The sequence below is a fragment of the Piliocolobus tephrosceles genome, chromosome 16 (assembly GCF_002776525.5).
Source record: "Piliocolobus tephrosceles isolate RC106 chromosome 16, ASM277652v3, whole genome shotgun sequence".
Lineage (NCBI taxonomy): Eukaryota > Metazoa > Chordata > Mammalia > Primates > Cercopithecidae > Piliocolobus > Piliocolobus tephrosceles.
Window position 1 is genome coordinate 60,295,128 of NC_045449.1, and position 19,260 is coordinate 60,314,387.

Sequence of the window (19,260 nt, forward strand, 5' to 3'; positions counted from 1 at the left end):
AAGACTCTGGTTGACCTTGATGTTCATCGAGATGAGAGGCTCTCTTTTGTTCTCAGGATTCTGGATTAAATGAGCTGTCCCAGTCAACGAAACCTTGGGGCTTCAGGAACCTAACAGAGCCAACCCAAGAGAAAGGCTAGGCATTTGATTTTCATTAAATGATATTTACTTCTCAACACTGTAATTCTTGGAATTCAAGTGTGTCTTTAAATATTTCTGCTAGAAGCTAATCAAAATCATGATTTTGTCCATTGAAGCATTTAAAAATGTTATTATTTCTTCTCTAAGGATCTGGAAACCCCATTTCCTCATATTCTTTGTGTTAAAAAACATACTTTGCCTTAAGTTTACTGTTGTGAGACCTGTTATAATCAATTCAGTCATACCACCCGTGTTGACCACTTAGTGTTCAACCAGAGGATTATTTGCTCCATTTAGGAAGTAGAAATTTTCATATCCTCATTAGAACCACATTTCTTTGCAAAGTCTGTGGTTCTTGTAGTGGGAGTTAAGAGGAAGCATTAAAAATATCTGCTTCGTTCCTGGAGTAGATGCACTTTTCAGGACAGATTCCTGTCACTGATCTGGTGTTTTCTTTGAAAATGTCACAGAAACCTCCAAGAATGGCAAGCAAAAGCAAGAAATAGTACCTTCTCTAGGTGCATGCGTCCCAGATGTGATCAGAAAGAGCTCATTTGAAGCAATGTATTTGCATATGTCAAAATAATCTGATCCTCTAATGCATTTGCTGTGTTAAGCCATAGCAGGGTTTTGCAGCTAAATTCTGAGAGTCAGCAAGAAGAAAAGGGTCTTTAAAAATAAGTTGAGGCTGGTTGCAGTGGCTCCTGCCTGTAATCCCAGCAATTTGTGAGGCCACGACAGGAGGATTGCTTGAGGCCAGGAGTTCAAGATCAGCTCGGGCAACACAGTGAAACTCCATCCATTTAAAAACAACAACAACAAAACCAGCTAGCCATGGCAGTAGCTGCTCAGGAGGCTGAGGCAGGAGGATTGCTTGAGCCCAGGAGTTCAAGGTTATAGAGAGTTGTAATCATACCACTGCACTTCAGCCTGGGTGCCAGAGAGAGACCTTGTCTCTCAGAGAAAAATAAAATAGGTTGACTAACGGTCATAATAACCAACAGCCTTCCTGCAGACTCCTCATAAATACTGAATTGTTTATAATTAATTGTTTGCAAACAATGGCCTTCTCTGTCTGTAACCTGAGAAGTGAGATTAACAAAAACAGAGGAAAGCCGATTACAGATATGTTTACCATAAAAATTTTAGCCCAACAGGGCAGATCAGAAGCCCCAGATGGCTCACTTATTTTAATCTGTGCTTAAGAATTCAGTGACCGTATAACGAAGAATTTAAAAATTATTTGTAATAAGAGAATTGACCCATGGTGGTTACCTTTTCTTAGGACCATGGTTTTCATTTTAATGTGGAAAACTGACATCCCCTGGAAAAGTAGATATTAGAGTAACACTTGTTGGGTAATTAACTCAATAAACAAGGGAACTGACTTGTATTAGTCCATTTTCACACTGCTGATAAAGACATACCTGAGACTGGGAAGAAAAGTAGGTTTAATGGACTCACAGTTCCACGTGGCTGGGGAGGCCTCACAATCATGGCGGAAGGTGAAAGGCACTTCTTACATGGTGACGGCAAGAGAGATGAGAAAGAATCAAAAGTGGAAACCCCTTATAAAACCGTCAGATCCTGTGAGACTTACTACGAGAACAGTATGGAGGAAACCGCCCTCATGATTCAATCATCTACCACCAGCTCCCTCCCACAACACATGGGAATTATGGGAGTACAATTCAAGATGAGATTTGGGTGGGGACACAGAGCCAAACCATATCATGACTCTTCCCAGGAAACCGTTGATTTGTGAGTGAATATAGGCTCTGCTGCTTATTTAGTCTTTTCTCCCATTTCCTGGAGGACAGACATTAGGACAGTTTTTCTTCCCTATCTTCTACTGGTGGTAAAGCCTCACCACACCCAATTTCTTTGGTAAAAGAAGTTGAATTGCTCCTTTGCACCAGAATGCCTGTGTTACTACTTGTACCAATAGAAATTCACAAATGAAATCAGATGAAAGGTCTAGAATTTTCCTCCGTGGATAACAGTGTTAAGTATCACTTGATTTTTCCATCCTTAATTACTGACCTCAGCCAGATATTTTTTGCCTGAACTTGACATAGACTTTTAAAGAGACAGGTACACATCCGTGTGTAATAGATTTGTTTAGAGATCTCGGAAGCCTGATTTGCAAGGTAACTTCATGTAATGGTGTGTCACACACAAAGGAATGGGTGGGAAAGCTGCAGCTTGTGTTAAAGGTCACCATTGTCATGATCTTCAGCAAACATGTATTGAGCTCCCAGGAGGTATGCAACGCGGTCTCTGATCTCCAAGAGTGCTGTGCCTTGGGAGGGAATGCAGGATTCATTCATTTGACAGATGTTCACAAAGAACCTGCTTGATGCAGTGGCCCTCTTTTGGGTGCTGGAAGCAAGGCAGATCAGGTCCCCTCTACTTGTAGAGTTTACATTTTAAAGAAAAAGTTGAATTGAAACAAAAATGGAATGAGAAAGATAAAGCTAAATAAGATATAAATTAAGATAACAGAACAAAAGCTCTGGAGGGCCCCTTTAACCGAGAGAGTCAAGGAAAACCTGGGGGAGTAGGAGGCAGGCACAGTTGAGTTGAGCCCTGAATGACAAGTGAGGCATCCTCCTGAAAAGCTGGGATGCCTGGCTCCAGGCTGAGGGACAGCAAATGCAAAGGCCCTGAGGCAAGGAAATGTTTAAAACCTATGCTAAGAAGAAGTGAGAAGAGGGGAGAAAGGGACTTTCCCAACCAGGGCAGGGAGCAGGGAGCTGTGCCCAAAGACACCGAGGCAAGCTTGTAGGTTGTCATCAAATTAACAGGGAGTCCTGTGGTGGGGAAATAGATTGAACAATTACATTGGGCCAAATGGTGGCTGGACTAAGTAGACACTGGGGAGTGACTAGAGGCTTTTGAGCAAGGGAGTGATGCATGCCAGTCAGGGAATCCTGAAGAGTTACCTGACTAGGATAGAGTGTGGCACAGGGAAGGAGGCCACCAGGAGGCTAGATATGGGACTGCAAGGCCTGGCTTAGTCTGGCAAAGTGAGGTTACATGAAAGGGCCAGTTCAAGAGACATTGCCAGCCACATGGGCAGTTCATCTTGGCCAGTTATCTCCAGACTCTGAAACTCTCTCTTACTCTGTCTCTACTGTTGTAGTACTTTGGAAAAGGAGTAGGGAGAAAAAGATAATAGACTTGAACAAATGAGGTGTCACTGGGCAGGGAGTTCTAAAGTTGCATTTTCTAACACAGTAGCCACTAGTCACCTGTGACTATTTAAATTTAAATGGATTATATGGCCAGGCGTGGTGGCTCACGCCTGCAATCCCAGCACTTTGGGAGGCCAAAGTGGTTGAATCACTTGAGGTCAAGAGTTTGAGACCAGCCTGGCCAACATGGTGAAACCCCCTCTCTACTAAAAATTTAAAAAATTAGCTGAGTGTAGTGGCACGTGCCTGTAATCCCAGTTACTCTGGAGACCGAGGCAGGAGAATCTCTTGAACCCAGGAGGCGGAGGTTGCAGTGAACCAAAATTGTGCCTAGGCAACAGAGCGAGACTCCATCTCAAATAAATAAATAAATAAATAAATAAATAAATAAATAAATAGAATTATTTGCAAATAATTGCATCATTAGAAAAACATTATAAATGAATTAAAAGAAATTTAAAGAATTAAGTAGGAGTCACCACATTTCAAAGGCTCAGTAGTCATAGAAAGCTAGTGGTTACTATATTGAACAGTGTGATTAAAACACTTCCCTCATTGCAAAAGATTCTTTGGGACAGCATCGGGCTGGATCATGAATTTTCTGATGAAGAAACCCTTCATCTTTCTATAGATCACGAGAAAGTCTCCCATGATGTTTTATATCACAACCTACTTTGCTGTTGAAACTTCTGTTTGTACAGAACGTTTCCTCTTACGGATACCAATTAAGTTCTTTGTGATATTACATTGGTTTGGCTGTCAAATGTTGTGTGCTTAACAAAGAATCATAGAAAAATCACCTTCCAGAAAGAACAGAATGTTTGAATTGCACGTATCATAGAAACTGAGTAAAAATTTCAGCCTGATTTAACGTCTTTGGAGTAGACTTCTTAAAGGAGAGGTATATGAACACTGTAAAACACAAATTCATCAGAAGTGGAATGACAGTAGGGTTCCTCTCTACTCTGCTGGCGACAAAAACTCTATTGACTTGTATCTCTTGATGTCATTCTATTCCCCTCTAGTGGAATTAAAAAGTATCTGTCTTTCTACTCCAGCTTGAACACATTTGCAGTAGTAGGAATAGAAATCTAGAAATAATAAAGATAGAAAATACCATTATCGCTTATTTTCATATCATGATAGGCTGCTGCTTTACATTTTTTACCCTTTTTCCGTTTCTCAAGGAAAAATAGCCTTCTGTTCTCTATTTGAGCTACTTGGAGAAAAAAGCTTAGGTATCTATACTATGTATCACTATCTTGATACCAGAAGAAGCCTTATTGCCCAATATGTCAGTTAGGATGTGCCGTTGATTCAGTGTCTAGCACAGGATCAGGCCCATTAATTGAGTTAGAGGCGTGGGTTGAAGTCCTGATTTTATCACTTCCTATCCATGGATTCAAATTCAATCATTTACTTTCCTGAACCTCCGTCTGTTCGTCTTTAAACTGGAGACTCCCCTTTGACTCTCCATGGTCGTATCACAAGATAAAAGGAGATAATGAAAGCTCATTGAAAGTTAAGGTGGACTCTGCACATTTATGTGGTCTCATTCTGCACCACCCCCCTGCCCCCGCCCCCGGCAGCATCCTTTTAGGAAAGATGGATAAACAGGTAAACTGGAAATGTGTTTCCAAATCCTCTGCGTACAGGTGAAGCATGGGAGGGGGCTGGGGCTACCTTTTAGTTGGTTGCAAAAGCCCAAAGGCTACCATTTGGTTTGGTTATATTTCCTTTTTTCTTTTCTTTTCTCTTTATCTTTTTCTTTTTTTTCTGGTTTTGTTTGTTTGTTTGTTTTAAGACAGTCTCACTCCGTCACCCAGCAGTGGCACGATCTTGGCTTACTGGAACTTCTGCTTCCTGGGCTCAGGCGATCCTCCCACCTCAGCCTCCCAAGTAGCTGGGACCACAGGTGCACACCACCATGCCTGGCTAGTTTTTGTGTTTTTGGAAGTGACAGGGTTTTGCCATGTTGGCCAGGCTGGTCTCAAACTCCTGGATTCAAGTAATCCACCTGCCTGGGCCTCCCAAAGTTCTGGGATTACAGTCATGAGCCATCGTGCCCTGCTGGTTTTTTCTTTTAAATGTTGAATTATTCTAAGTTTAACGTGGTTAATAGGAAAAAAAAAATTTTTTTTTGGAACACTAGCAGTTACAGTATTTCTCTAGTCTCAAAAAGAGCATTTTCACTAGAGGTATCCACAGAAATGCACTTAAATGCCACATCCCTCCCCCTCCCCTGTATTCCAGCCACCATATCGTAACCTCCTTCTGCAGAGTGGAGAAGTAAGCTCTGAAGACTAGACGTTTGTTGCGGCAAACAGTGCTGAATTTCTGCCTTTATTTTAACACAACTGTCTGCTACATGTAGAAATATTAGCATATTTGCAGAGATATTTTTGTTAGGTATTTGTTTTGCTTTAAAAAACAACCCAGAAAGATGAATTTCAAATGTGCACAGTAGGTTTCTGCCATCCTAAGGGCAAACTTCAAAATTTTTTTAACAGCTAACCAAACCATGCCAGTAGGTTGAGATGTAGGTTTGGAAGTCTCTGATGCTGTCCTGGGGTGTGGGGATTGGGGGGGTGTATCAGCGGGTGCTGTTCTGGTCATTATTCTTCAGGTTGAGTTCTGGGAGGCATTGCTCTGGATGCATTTAATGCCACAGGGGAAAGTGCATTAGTGTTGCCTTCTATTGTTTAAAGAAAGGGAGGGAGAGAGGGAGGAAGGAACACATCCATGTGATATTTTTGCTTCACGACCACCAGCACACAAAGAAATGCGGAGATGCTGGGAAATGCAAAGTGAGACTTGGAAGGGCAGGTGCTAACGGACAGTGCAACTGTACTTGTGATGGTGCTTTTCACAAGTGAAGGCCAAGGTGGAAGTGTGTTTTACGTAGTCACAGCTATAAAACCAAATCCGTTACTGGGGATATACCCAAACGATTATAAGTCATGCTGCTATAAAGACACATGCACACGTGTGTTTATTGCGGCCCTATTCACAATAGCAAAGACTTGGAATCAACGCAAATGTCCATCAGTGACAGACTGGATTAAGAAAGTGTGGCAAATATACACCATGGAATACTATGCAGCCTTAAAAAGGATGAGTTCGTGTCCTTTGTAGGGACATGGATGTAGCTGGAAACCATCATTCTCAGCAAACTATCACAAGAACAGAAAACCAAATACCACATGTTCTCACTCATAGGTGGGAATTGAACAATGAGATCACTTGGACACAGGAAGGGGAACATCACACACCGAGTCCTATTGCGGGGTGGGGGGAGGGGTAAGGATAGCATTAGGAGATATACCTAATGCAAATGACGAGTTAATGGGTGCAGCACAGCAACATGGCACATGTATACATACGTAACAAACCTGCACATTGTGCACATGTGCCCTAGAACATAAAGTATTAAAAAAAAAAAAAAAATCCAGTGGACCCATGTAAAACTAAGTGCTGAAAAGGCCAGTAGCAGTCTAGAACTACATGTGAGTGTGTGTGAGTGTTTCCTCTCTCAGTTTCTCCTGTTTTATGGCTTCCTACCAGCTCTCCTTAACTAACGCATGGTTGGAAATTCAGTATCCGCCCCCCCCCCCAAAAAAAATTGAACCTTTGCAGTTTCTCAATTCCTGGTTTTAGAAAAGGAATGAAGGGGTATCAGTAGAAGATCAAATGCATCTTTGAGGAGAGAATGGCTTGCTGCAATTGGAGAGAAGAAAACCTCAACCATCAATTTGTGGAGGCTCTGAGCAGATGGGGTTGGTGGGGGCACCTAACTCACACGCGGCCAAATGCCCAAGCCTAACAGAAACGGAGAAAAACCAAGAGTTAACATATCACTTTTTAGCTAAGATGTAAAACTGGTTACTGGCAAGCTTATTCCAGCAGGCTCCGCAAGCGTCCAGCACAACCTCAGCAGCTTGATCAAAAACAGACCTCTGCCTCTCGATGGATAGCTTTTGCTTTTAATATTTTATGTTCACCTCTTTAGCTCAAGGTTTCCGCTTCTGGCTTTTATCCTGGGGAACTGATAAGACGCTTGCACAGTGTGTGCTTATAGATGCTCATGGTCGTGTTATTCACAACAGTGAAAAACAAAGTCACCTGAATATTTAGGAATCGGGGGTTGATGAAATCAATTACAGTGTGAATGTATGATGAAATATATTGTAAGATGTGACGCTGATTTATATTTAATGACATGGAAAAATGTTTAACATAAACTGGTAGATTTTTAAAAAAGCTACAGAGCAGCCTTTCTCTCTCTCCCTCTTTCTCACTCTTATCTTTCTTGAATGAAATCTACCAAAATGTTAATGTGTATATACTTCTTTCTACTTAGCTACCTTCTCTAATTTTGTTAGAGCAAGTATGGTTTTATCCACTTAAAAGAACATTTGACCTAAACAATAGAAAATTAGTAGCAAATTAGTAGAATAATATTTTACCATAAACTACACATTTTGTTTTTTAAAGTGATGTTATAACCAAAAAGATCATTGAACATCAATAAATAAAATTGGCCGGGTGCTGTGGCTCACACCTGTAATCCCAGTGCTTTGGGAGACTGAGGTGGGTGGATCACCTGAGGTATTTTACAAGGTGGACGGTTTCATTGGGCATCACCAACTTGAAACTATTTTCAGTTGAACACAAACCCACAAGACCAGCCTGACCACATGGAGAAACCCCATCTCTACTAAAAATACAAAAAAATTAGCCAGGCGTGTTGGGGCATGCCTGTAATCCCAGCTACTCAGGAGGCTGAGGCAGGAGAATCACTTAGACCTGGGAGGCAGAGGTTGTGGTGAGCCAAGATCGCGCCATTGCACTCCAGCCTGGGCAACAAGAGTGAAACTCCGTCTCAAAAATGAAAAAAGCAAATAAAGTTTCTCTTAACATGGGTAAGAGGGGTTGCTGCTTGGGAAATATCTACTGGAAGTAATGAGGAGTCAGGGTGAAGGTCAGAGGTACCTAAAGAGAGAGTCCGGCCCATTTGGACTTTGCAGTCGAGAGAAAGACATAGTTACACCTTCTGCCTTCTCTGTGTGTTTAATAGATGAACAAATACCAGCTGCTGGGGAATCTTACGATGTTACAGTGAGGCATAAAAATCAGCCCTCTGGCAAATAATGTTATACTATTCCAAGTTCATGACAAAAAAGAGTACAGAATCCCAGGCATATTAGCTCCCTACTACCAAAGAGTAGGCTTCAAAATTCGGTCCACATCATCACAGGATAGCAGACGGTACCTCACACAATGACCTGATCCTGTTTTTACTAAATTAAGTGAAAAGGATGGGATCTTGCAGGCTGTTGAATAAGTATGTTTTTGTTTATCTCTGATTTGTTCTCAGATAGCTCTACAGACTTGGCCATGAATTCTTGTGGGAGACATATCACTTTGTACAGGGCTGGCAGAGGTTTGCCTAATTTAGATGCTTCTTGTATTCCTATTTTATGTTCCTTTCCAACTATGGTATTAGAACTCACCAAGTCTAATTAGCATAAACATTATTTGGTGCTTAAAAAAAAGGGTATCAAATTTTAATAGGGGATAGATCAGTGGTTGTCAGGGGTTAGGGGAGGGGATGACTATAAAGGGGGTGGCATGGGGGAGCTTCTTTGTAGAGATGGAGAAGTTCTGTGTCATGAATATAAATGTGATAAAATTTCACAGAACTGCACACACATACCCTCCTATACAATGAGCACATGTGAAATCCATATACACTCTGTTCGTAGCAGGTTTTGATCATGTGCTATGGTTATGTACCATGCTGTTATTGGAGTAAACTGGTGGAGGGTCCATGGGAACTCTCTGCACTATTTTTACAATTTGTGAGTCTAAAACTATTTCCAAATAAATTTTTAAATGACGTTTTTAAAAAATGTGAGCTATTCCTGAAAAGATTACTATTCTCAGAGTTACCATAAAGCTAGTTAAAGTAGTCAGTACCCCCAATTGAATGGGCAAAGAAATGTAATCTTTGAATGACTTTTTCCTTAGAGGAATCAGTATGACAATAGGAAAAAGAAAAATAATGATTTATCCTTGAAACAAAAACTGGAACAAAAACATGATTTAAGTATATAGTTTAAGTATGTGCTTAAATACTAAGTAGATAGGGTAGAGAAAGACATACAGGAATATCTGTGGAATATTGTATTATTGTCCCCCACTATTTGTTCCCTTACCTCTCCGATGACCATAGGTCCTACCCATTGCCGTGTGACTTGTAGCCCCTCCCTGGATGCAGAGCATCCCCCACCTAGGGTCAGTCTTGGCCCAAGGGGGTGAAGTTTAGCCGCTTGCAAAAAGCACTGACAGACTGTCGTTCATTTTCACCTCTTGCTTTTCCTTTCCTCTGCCGTGAGAACGATATGTCCCAAATAGCGGTTGTTCCTTCATCCCGAGATGCTGGAATAAGTAGACAGGTGTTCCTGCCCTGTAGCTACTGAGAGATAACATGAGTGAGAAATAAACCTAGGCCAATGAGATTTTGAGGTTGTTTGGTACTGCTTTGTTGCTAAGCTAAAATTACATCTACAAGGTGGATGGTTTCATTGGGCATCACCAACTTGAAACTATTTTCAGTTGAACTGAAACCGACAAGCTTTCAAAGTTTGAAGTCCTAACCCATCCTGTGGTTCTTTACCAAATAATATAAAACGGCAGTAGATACTACGCTTTCTGAGGGCCATTGTAGATTGTATTATTGTTTAAAATATTTGTTGTCCCCTTCTGGGGAGGATATTACACCCTGCCCTGTTGACTTCAAGATTGGCCATGTGCCTTGCTTTGGCCAGTGACATGCAAACGGAAATGATGACACCATTTCCATCAGGAGATCTATGAGCCATCGAGTACTCTGCCATTTCTCTTTTTCTTCTGCTGTGAGATTGCATGTATCCTAGATAGTGACTGCTGAAGTCCCTAAGTGAAGAGTGAGAGAAATTTTTGTTGTGGGAAGCCACTGAAAGTTAGAAGTGATTTGTTAACAGTATAACCTAGTCTCTTCCAAGTTAGATAGGACCTGAGCCACACCTGGAGTCTTCACATAGTGGGCACACCACCTGGAACATAGTAGGTACACAGTAAATAATTTTTTTTAGGCAAAATGAAGAAATTGATAGGTACCTAGGAAATAACCTTATTTTTAAATGAGTTATGTTTAGGGTTTGTGATTTGAATACTTACACATTTTAAACATCTTATTTTTATTACTATTACTTTAGAGACAGGGTCTCACTATGTTGCCCAGGCTGAAGTGCAGTGGCTGTTCACAGGCATCATCATGGCGCGTTACAGCCTCCAACACCTGGGCTCAAGCAATCCTCCTACCTCAGCCTCCCAAATAGCTGGGACCACAAGCTTGCGCCACTGCACCTAGCTTATCTTTTTTTAATTCAGAATTCCATATGAAACCATCAAAGGTTTTTGAAATTTAAAAGTTGTGCAGGGTGACTATAATCAATAATAATTGTACATTTTAAAATAAGGAGCTTATTTGGATTGTAACTCAATGGAAAAATGTTTGAGGGGACGGATACCCCATTCTCCATGATGTGCTTATTTCACATTGCAGGCCTTATCAAACATGACATGTACCCCGTAAATATATACACCTGTGTACCCACAAAAGTTAAAAATAAATTTGTTTAAAGTTGATTGATGATGGAGCAAAACCGGACATAAAACAATGTCTTGAGATGTTAATGTATAAGGTATATTATGAAATACGAAGATGGTCGTAATAATAGCTTTTCATTAAGAGTTAACTTGTATTGATGGCTTGTGGTATTAAATATCTTCATAGCACCTTCACATAGACACCTTCCCCTGCAGATTGGTGGAGAAACTGCAAACAAAGCCCCTTTGTAGTGAGATGAGGTGGTTGCGCCCCAGTTCCTCCAGCACACTAGGCTTTCCCTGCAGTGGAGTCTCATGAAGCAGCCGAAATATAGCCAGTGTATTTCAGCTGGACTTCATGGTAATTTGGATTACTTAGATAATGTATGGATTTATTTTTTAACTTAAATTTTTTCAGGTAATGTGAAAAGTTTCCTTTTACTTTCATCTCTGAACCTAATCTGTCCCCACACTTTCCCGGAGTCATTTACTTATTTATCAATTTAGAAAAAAGCTGTCTTACTGTTCAGAGGAGGGGCCTTGTTTTTTTCCTTGAGTCAGGGTCTTGCTCCATCACCCAGGCTGGAATGCAGTGGCATGATCAGGGCTTACTGCAACCTTGACCTCCTGAGCCCAAGCAGTTCTCCCACCTCAGCCTCCTGAGTAGCTGGGACTAAAGGCATAGGTCACCACCCCCCAGGTGATTTTTTTTTTTTTCTTTAAGTAGAGATGAGGTCTCGTTATGTTGCCCCAGCTAGTCTTGAACTCCTGAGCCCAAACGATCCTCCCAAAGTGCTTGTTTCTGTTTTTTACATAAAAGTCATTATATTTTATGTCTTGTGTTGTGGCTTGCTGTTTTCAGTAGATAATATATCTTAGAAATCTGTCCATGATTTTACAGAAAGATCTAGCTCATTTGATTTAACTGCCATGGAGTATTCCGTAGTATAAATATATTACAGTTTATTTAGCCATTGCCTCGCTGTTAGAGATTTATCTAGAATTTTTAAAATAATTTATTGCTTCCCGTTGAATGATTACAGCATTTTGCATAGCTGGGCAAAGGACTCATAAGAAACCTACTAGCAAAACCTGGTTTGACAGGTTCATCCAACTGTATAGATGAGTGTTATTCACCAGAATAAACTAAAGTGTTACATTGCAGATCAAAAATTAATGAGCATCACCAAAAATGGAATTTCTCTCGCGCTTTCTTAGAAAAGGAAACATCCAACAAGACCAGTATGGTCAGAGTCCAAGTGCGATCCTAAGCCCAAATGGAGAGTGGGCCAGGTAGACTCAGCAGCCTGAGAGGGGCGTGGCAGCCTTGCTGAGTACATGATACACAATGTAATAATTACAGTGGTCCCCAAGTTACATGCAACCACCCTGATCATATGACCTGGTTTTGGTAATACTCTCATGTTAACCAAAAAATTTTTCAATAGGTCTTTTTTTATATCATAGAGCTTAAAAAAAAAAAATTGCTTCGTAATTCCCTAAATTTCTTAAGAAATTTAAGATCGCAGTAACGATGCTAGATTTGCCCTCAAAGCAGTGTTTTAGGTGTTTCTCATATAGTCAGCATGTGGGTGACATTTAGACCCAAGCTTGGCTTACAAGCATGATTCATGAGAACACATCAGATGGTGACAACAGAGAATTTTCCTTGGTACTTAGAGGAGAACAGCTTCAAGGAGCCATACTGCTTTGGCTGCTGGAGGAAGTTGCACCGCAGAGCTTCTGTTGGTTAGAAGAAACAGTCTTTTCCAGAAACCCTTAAACCCTGAACCCCCAGCCCTCGATGACAGGCAGTTTGGTCCTTCAAGAGAAACCTGTGGGGCATTTTGAAGGCATTCAAATATGGGTGGAAAATTCAAGCCAGGATGACCTCTAACCAAAACCCTGCCATTATTTTACTCATTGCATTAAAAGCACACGTGCAGTGATGTCAATTCAAATATGAACATCCTCATCAAAAAACATCACTGGTTGTCCTCTTCCTGGTGTGAAGGGAGCATTAACTCCTCTAGAGATTTCATACTGCACATAGCTGGATTAGTCTCCAGCCTCGACTACTGCATTTGCAAACTTACCTAGAATATACCTTCCAGATGGCTATAGACACAAGAATGCATCTAGGAAATGTAAAGCCCAGTCAGCATCCAAACTCTGCACAGTGTAGATCCATGTGTTTATTTTAACAAATTGCAAATGATAGTGGTAATGATAATGGTGATAAAGAGGGACCTTGAAAAATCTTGGTAGAAATGTTGAGAAATGTTTCCAAGGAAGACTAATTAAGTTGCTATATTATAAAACTAAGAAATGAGAAACAGGCCAGCGGATGCTGCCAACAGAATTTGAATTTTTCACTTTTGTTTTTTTTTTTTTCTTCTAAGAGGTCTAGATTTAGATTTGTGGGTTAGACTTTATTTGTGCCTATGAAAAGTGATTAGCTCAAAGCCTTCATTTTTTTCTCCCAACCACATATATGACAGAAGTATCTGAGCTGTATTTTTCCCTCTTTCGTTATAATACAATGTCAGGCTTGTGACATATGACAGCAGGTTTCACACTGCACTTAATGAGAGGCTGCCAGTTCCTGGAGAACTAAAAAGGAAGATTAACATGTATTTCACTAAAAAGGAAAATATTATTAACTTGGTAATAGTGAAGCTGGTGTGCACCAGACATTTCTGTGTGGCCCTAAGTGTAGACAGACTTGCTGTAACTTATTTGTGGGATGACTCTATCTACAGCCCTTTGGTGCACAGTGTGTTTTGTTAAGGATTTAGTAGTTGCTTTCATACACATTTACTGAAGGTCTACCATGTAGGGGATAAAATGATTTCAGAGGATACAAAGACAGACTTCAACATTCAGGTAGTTTTGCAGTTCAAGAGGAACCTAGTAATGTCGCTTCCCCCTTTGTACCTTGGTTTCCAGGAAGCTCAGAGATAAAGTTAATACTTAACATTAATCCTCAGTTCGGCAGCATCCTTTAAGACCTCTCTTTCCTCTCGGCTAGACTGTCATGTCAGTCCTCTGTGTGGGGGAGGTGAGAGATAAATGATGAAAAATTAAAAGGGAGGTAGACAGAATCATAATTATCATAAGTGGCAGAATGTGTTAAGCGGTATACAAAGACAGAAATAAAATGCTCTGGAAGGTCAGATGAAGGAGAGAAATTGTGACTGGTATTGATATCTGGAGAGACTTCCTGGAGGAGGAAGGAGACTTTGATATTGACTTTTCAGGTGTTTCAGCAGGTGGAGTCCTGGCAGGTGGAGGCAGCAGCCAAAATGAAGACACAGATGAGAGACGCCAGGGTCCTGGAACTCCCAGCGGAGAAAGATCAGATGTCCAGGTTTATAGATGTAGGAAAGGATCCTGAGGCTGCTCTGATCATTTGCATGATGAATTTGGCAGCTATCAGGAGACCTACTCTCGGGCCAGTGGGGGCAGCTTGTACCCTGGTGTTGTGGTGTTCACCTTGTCTGTCCATCCAGGTCACAGGCGTCACCTGAAAGCCGCAAGCCTTACCCACCTTTCAATCCCTTATGGCCCGGGCTGGCGCCACACATCGCCTGAGCTCTCATTCAGACTGTGCCTTGAAATGATTTTGTTTTGAAAAACGGGTCAGAAAGGTTTGGAAACAGCAGTGTGTTTCCATTACTTAGAGAAAAGCATCCTAATTCTGCTTTTCAGATAAATCTTTAGACTCATCCTCCCACGACTCCTTAACATGAGATCTGGCGGGTTATATATTTAATGAAGAACTAACAGATGTTCCTTTGGTGCTGTTCTACTTGAGTTAGTGTATTTCACCAGCCAATATTACTGTATTCCCTACTCAGTAAACAGTATATTTAATGCATGTGTAGTACAGTACATGCTCTTGCATTGGAATTATGCATGTAAAATCTGAAGAAACCCTAAACTCTGGAGTTTAGTTAGTGGTATTGTAGCATTGTCCTGGTTCTGCAAATGTGCCGTGGTTATGTAAGATGTTATCACTGGGGAAGCTGGATGAAGAGTATGCAGGAACAGTCTGTACTATTTTTGCAGATTCTTGTGAGTCTTAAATTATTTCAAATTAAATAGCTTAAAAAAAAAAGAATTAAAGAGATGATCTAGTCCAGTTGTTTTCAACTTTAATTTTAGCAGTGGTCTCCCTCTTCTGCCTTCTCCTGCCTCCATCCTCAGCATCCTTAGGTACCACCTGACATTTAAAAAATACTGATCCCACCCAATATGTTAAGGCTCCAGATGAGGAAATCAGGGCCCAAAGAAGTAAAATGCATCACTATTTAGAGGTTATTGATAGAAACAGAGCGAGCCTGGGGAGTTTTTAGGACGAGTTGCTCTCTGCAGATCTTCATGACTCACAGCTCTGTCGCTAACACTGTGGTTTCTTTTGTCAGACTAGGTGAGATTAATTAGACTGGAAAAGAGTTTCCATGCTCCTGCATCCCATTGCTGCAGTGTAAGAAATGGCATCATCCTTATAATTGAGACGGTGCAAGAGGTGGTTTGGGTTAGCAGACGGTTTCACAAAACACGACTCCAGGCGTTTGCCAAGAGCACTGGCTTGAAAGTCCAGGCTTGGGGTGCAGAAGTCGGGAATGCAGGACCTAGGAGGAAGTCACTTTGCCAGCTTGTGCCAGCTTGGCCTTCACTCTGACCACCTATGAAGCCTGAGGGTGATTTGCTGCCCTGTTCCTCCCCATCCAGGCCCAAGTCACTAAAGTATTTTGGGGAAACCCTGGGCACCTTGAAGTTTGCTCCTATGGATAATGTAATAATAATAATAATGCTTATATTTGTCTAGGGATTTTCAGTTTGCAAAGCCTTTCTCTTATATTCCCTAAGTTGAGTGTCACCCCTTGCCCATGACACGAGCAGATTGGTTTTCTTTCTGCTTTATAAATAAATGACGTGACTTTTCCAAGGTAAAAGTTTGTGCCGGGACTAGGGTCAGAACACAGGTCTCCACAGTCCTGCTCCGTGATCTTCTCATCGGAGAATCTCTTGTTCTAAACAAAGATCTTGGTTTAGATCCGCACACTTGCAGATCAACAAACAGCTGGTCCTATTATTATTACTGTCATTGTTGTAATTCATAGGCAGGATCTTTGGCCACACATAATTTTGGGGTGTGACGACACCAAGACTTGCCGGTTCTCTAGACTCAGGCGGGAGGTGGAAGCGATGATTTCCTCTCTTCCTACACCTCCAAACGGTGAGAGCCTGAAGGTGCCATATGGCTGTTGCATGAGTAAGCTTTAGGTTTTCCTGAAAAGTGAGTTGCCTGTGTGCCACGTCAATGGAGATCTATGTGACAACCAACTGGTATGACAACCACCCTGGGGCTGCCTGGCACGCACATACTCCTAAGGGCTCCGTGCGAGCTGCCATTCCTTATTTATTTAGTGCCATTTGTTGATGACTCGTTTCTGCAGGGAAAACTGGTTCCTTCATTTCCCCTGGCATCTGTGCCCTCTGCACTGTAGGACACAACCTTTCCTGTCAACACAGGTACTTTTAATTGGTGCTGGCACCAGCCTACTCCCTGAACATTCTTCCTGATGTTGTGGGATCCTGGGAAAATTGGTGGGCTTCTCTAATGGTGGAAATCTAAGGTCATACTTCAGACCGTAGACCCAACTACTACTTTCTAGAAGAAATAAGCTGTCAAGGAAGATGCTGATTTTTCATACCCTGAGAGAGCCATTTAGGAGGTAAACTACTGACCTGCCTCAAGGGTATCTATCATTAATCATCTGCACATAGAGGTGCTAGGTACTCACCTCGCACCTGTGACGCACTTACTAAATATTTGTTGAATGACCTTCTAGAGCAGTGGTTTTCCAGTCTTTAGTGAGTCTGCCGACACGGGGATCACTGGCAGGATCTGCTCAAACACAGACTGGGAGGCCCAACCCCCAGAGTTTCTGAATTGGTCGGTCTGGGAAAGGACTAAATACTATACCTTCCTAACAGGTTCCAGGTGATGTGATGCTGTGTGGGAACCATGCTTTGAAAACCCCTGTCTTAAAGTAGGGCTTGGCAAACTTTTCCTAAAAGGGCCCAAATAGTAAATATTTTAGATTTTGTGGCCCACACAGTCTCTGTCATAATTACTCAACTCTGCCATTGTAGCCAAAGAAAATATGTAAATAAAGGAGCATGGCTTTTTTCCAATAAAATTTTGTTTACAAAAACAGGTGGTGGACTTGTTTCCAAAAAAAAAAAAAAATGTGTTGCAAATATAAAAATTTGTTGTAAAGATATTGAGAGCCAGATCCTCATTCTGAGTAGATCTCCAAAAGCTCTTGGGATGGGAATCCAATGTTGGCCACATCGTAGGTCAGTGCTCTCTTAAGCAGCACAAATACAAAACTTGGAGTGAAACAAAGATGAGTATTGTTCCTCTGCAAGGATGACGTGCAAATGTGTAAATCGTTTCATATTTTAAAAATCTGAATTCTGATGTTCATCAACCATGTGATTTTGGGAAGGTCACTAACATCTCTGTAAAACGAGGATAATTTCACATTAAAAACTAGAGGAAAATGCTCGCTTTTATAAGTTCTGGGTGGTGCAGACACGAGGGGTTTACTATTCTTTATACTTCTCTGTATGATTGAACTATTTCAGAATTCTTAAATCTGTGTCTTTAAAAAGTAGCCATAGGCTGGGCGTGGCTCACACCTGTAATCCCAGCACTTTGGGAGGCTGAGGCGGGTGGATCACGAGGTCAGCAGATCGAGACCATCCTGGCTAACACAGTGAAGCCCCGTCTCCACTGAAAATACAAAGAATTAGCCGGCTGTGGTAGTGGGCGCCTGTAGTCCCAGCTACTCAGGAGCCTGAGACGGGAGAATGGCGTGAACCCGGGAGGTGGAGTTTGCAGTGAGCCAAGATCGCACCACTGCACTCCAGCCTGGGTGACAGAGCAAGACTCCATCTCAAAAAAAAAAAAAAAAAGAAAAAGTCATAACAAGCCTTTGGCATGTATGTGGCTTAGGCTTCAGGTTCCATAGTCAACCAAAAGGTGAATTATCTTATAGTCAGAATCACCTTTGGAATTCCCCAAAATTACCAGCACCAAGGACCTCAGAAAGTCAGCAGCCAAGAATATTCTACTTTGTGTCACTTTGCATTGGAGAAACCCTGGGAGAAGGGATAATTCAAGCTTGGCATGTCTACAGTAGATCTCTGGATCTCTTGCCCTGCCCCAAACCCTGCTTTTCTAAGGTCTTGCTTAATTCAGTGGATGGCCACTCTGCCTTTACAGTTGCTCAGGCCACAAAGAGTGATTCAAGAGGAAGAACTTAACAGGAATGAGTCCTGATAGGTACATGTTGAGTATGAAATTGTATTGTAGTTCCAGTAGAACACCTGAGCCCATGGCCATACCACCCTGTACAGGCCTGATCGAAAGCTAAGCAGGGTGGGGTCTGGTTAGTACTTGGATGGGAGACAAATGGATCATCTGAGTAGAAGCTCAGAGCTCTACTTTTATTTATTTATTTTTTGAGATGGAGGCTCGCTCTGTCGCCCAGGCTGGAGTGCAGTGGCACAATCTCAGCTCACTGCAACCTCCACCTCCTGGGCTCAAGCGATTCTCCTACCTCAACCTACCTCCCAAGTAGCTGGGATTACAGGCACGCACCACCACGCCTGGGTAATTCTTGTATTTTTAGTAGAGACAGGGTATCACGATGTTGACCAGACTGGTCTCAGACTACTGATCTCAGGTGATCGGCCTGCCTCGGTCTCCCAAAGTGCTGAGATTACAGGTGTGAGCCACCATGCCCGGTCTACTTTTATATATTAATAAACAGAGGAGGCCGGGCATGGTGGCACACACCTGTAATCCTAGCACTTTGGGAGGCCAAGGTGAGTGGATCACCTGAAGTCCGGAGTTTGAGACCAGCCTGAGTAACATGGTGAAACCCCGTCTCTACTAAAAATACAAAAAAAAAAAAAAAAAATAGCTAGGTGTGGTGGCAGGCACCTATAATCCCAGCTACTCGGGAGGCTGAGGCAGGAGAATCGCTTGAACCTGGGAGGCAGAGGTTGCAGTGAGCCGAGGTTGTGCCACAGCACTCCAGCCTGGGCGACAAAGCAAGACTCCATCTCAAAAAAATAATAATAATAAAATTGAATAAATAAAAAAATAAGCAGAGGCCCCAGAAGCAGAGGTGCTTGTCTGCACTACCTGCATGGTACCTACTTACCCTGGGATACGGCACTCTTC

General features: G+C 41.9%; 1 protein-coding gene and 1 non-coding gene across 5 annotated transcripts in view; both read left to right on the top strand.

The window, feature by feature from the left end:
- Positions 1-19,260, top strand: part of PRKCA (protein kinase C alpha) — a 502,110-nt gene that overhangs the window by 321,588 nt on the left and 161,262 nt on the right. The gene's annotated exons all lie outside the window — the stretch shown is intronic.
- On the top strand, positions 17,368-17,471 carry LOC111542598. The gene has a single exon (XR_002731601.1). It is a non-coding gene; the product is annotated as a U6 spliceosomal RNA (small nuclear RNA).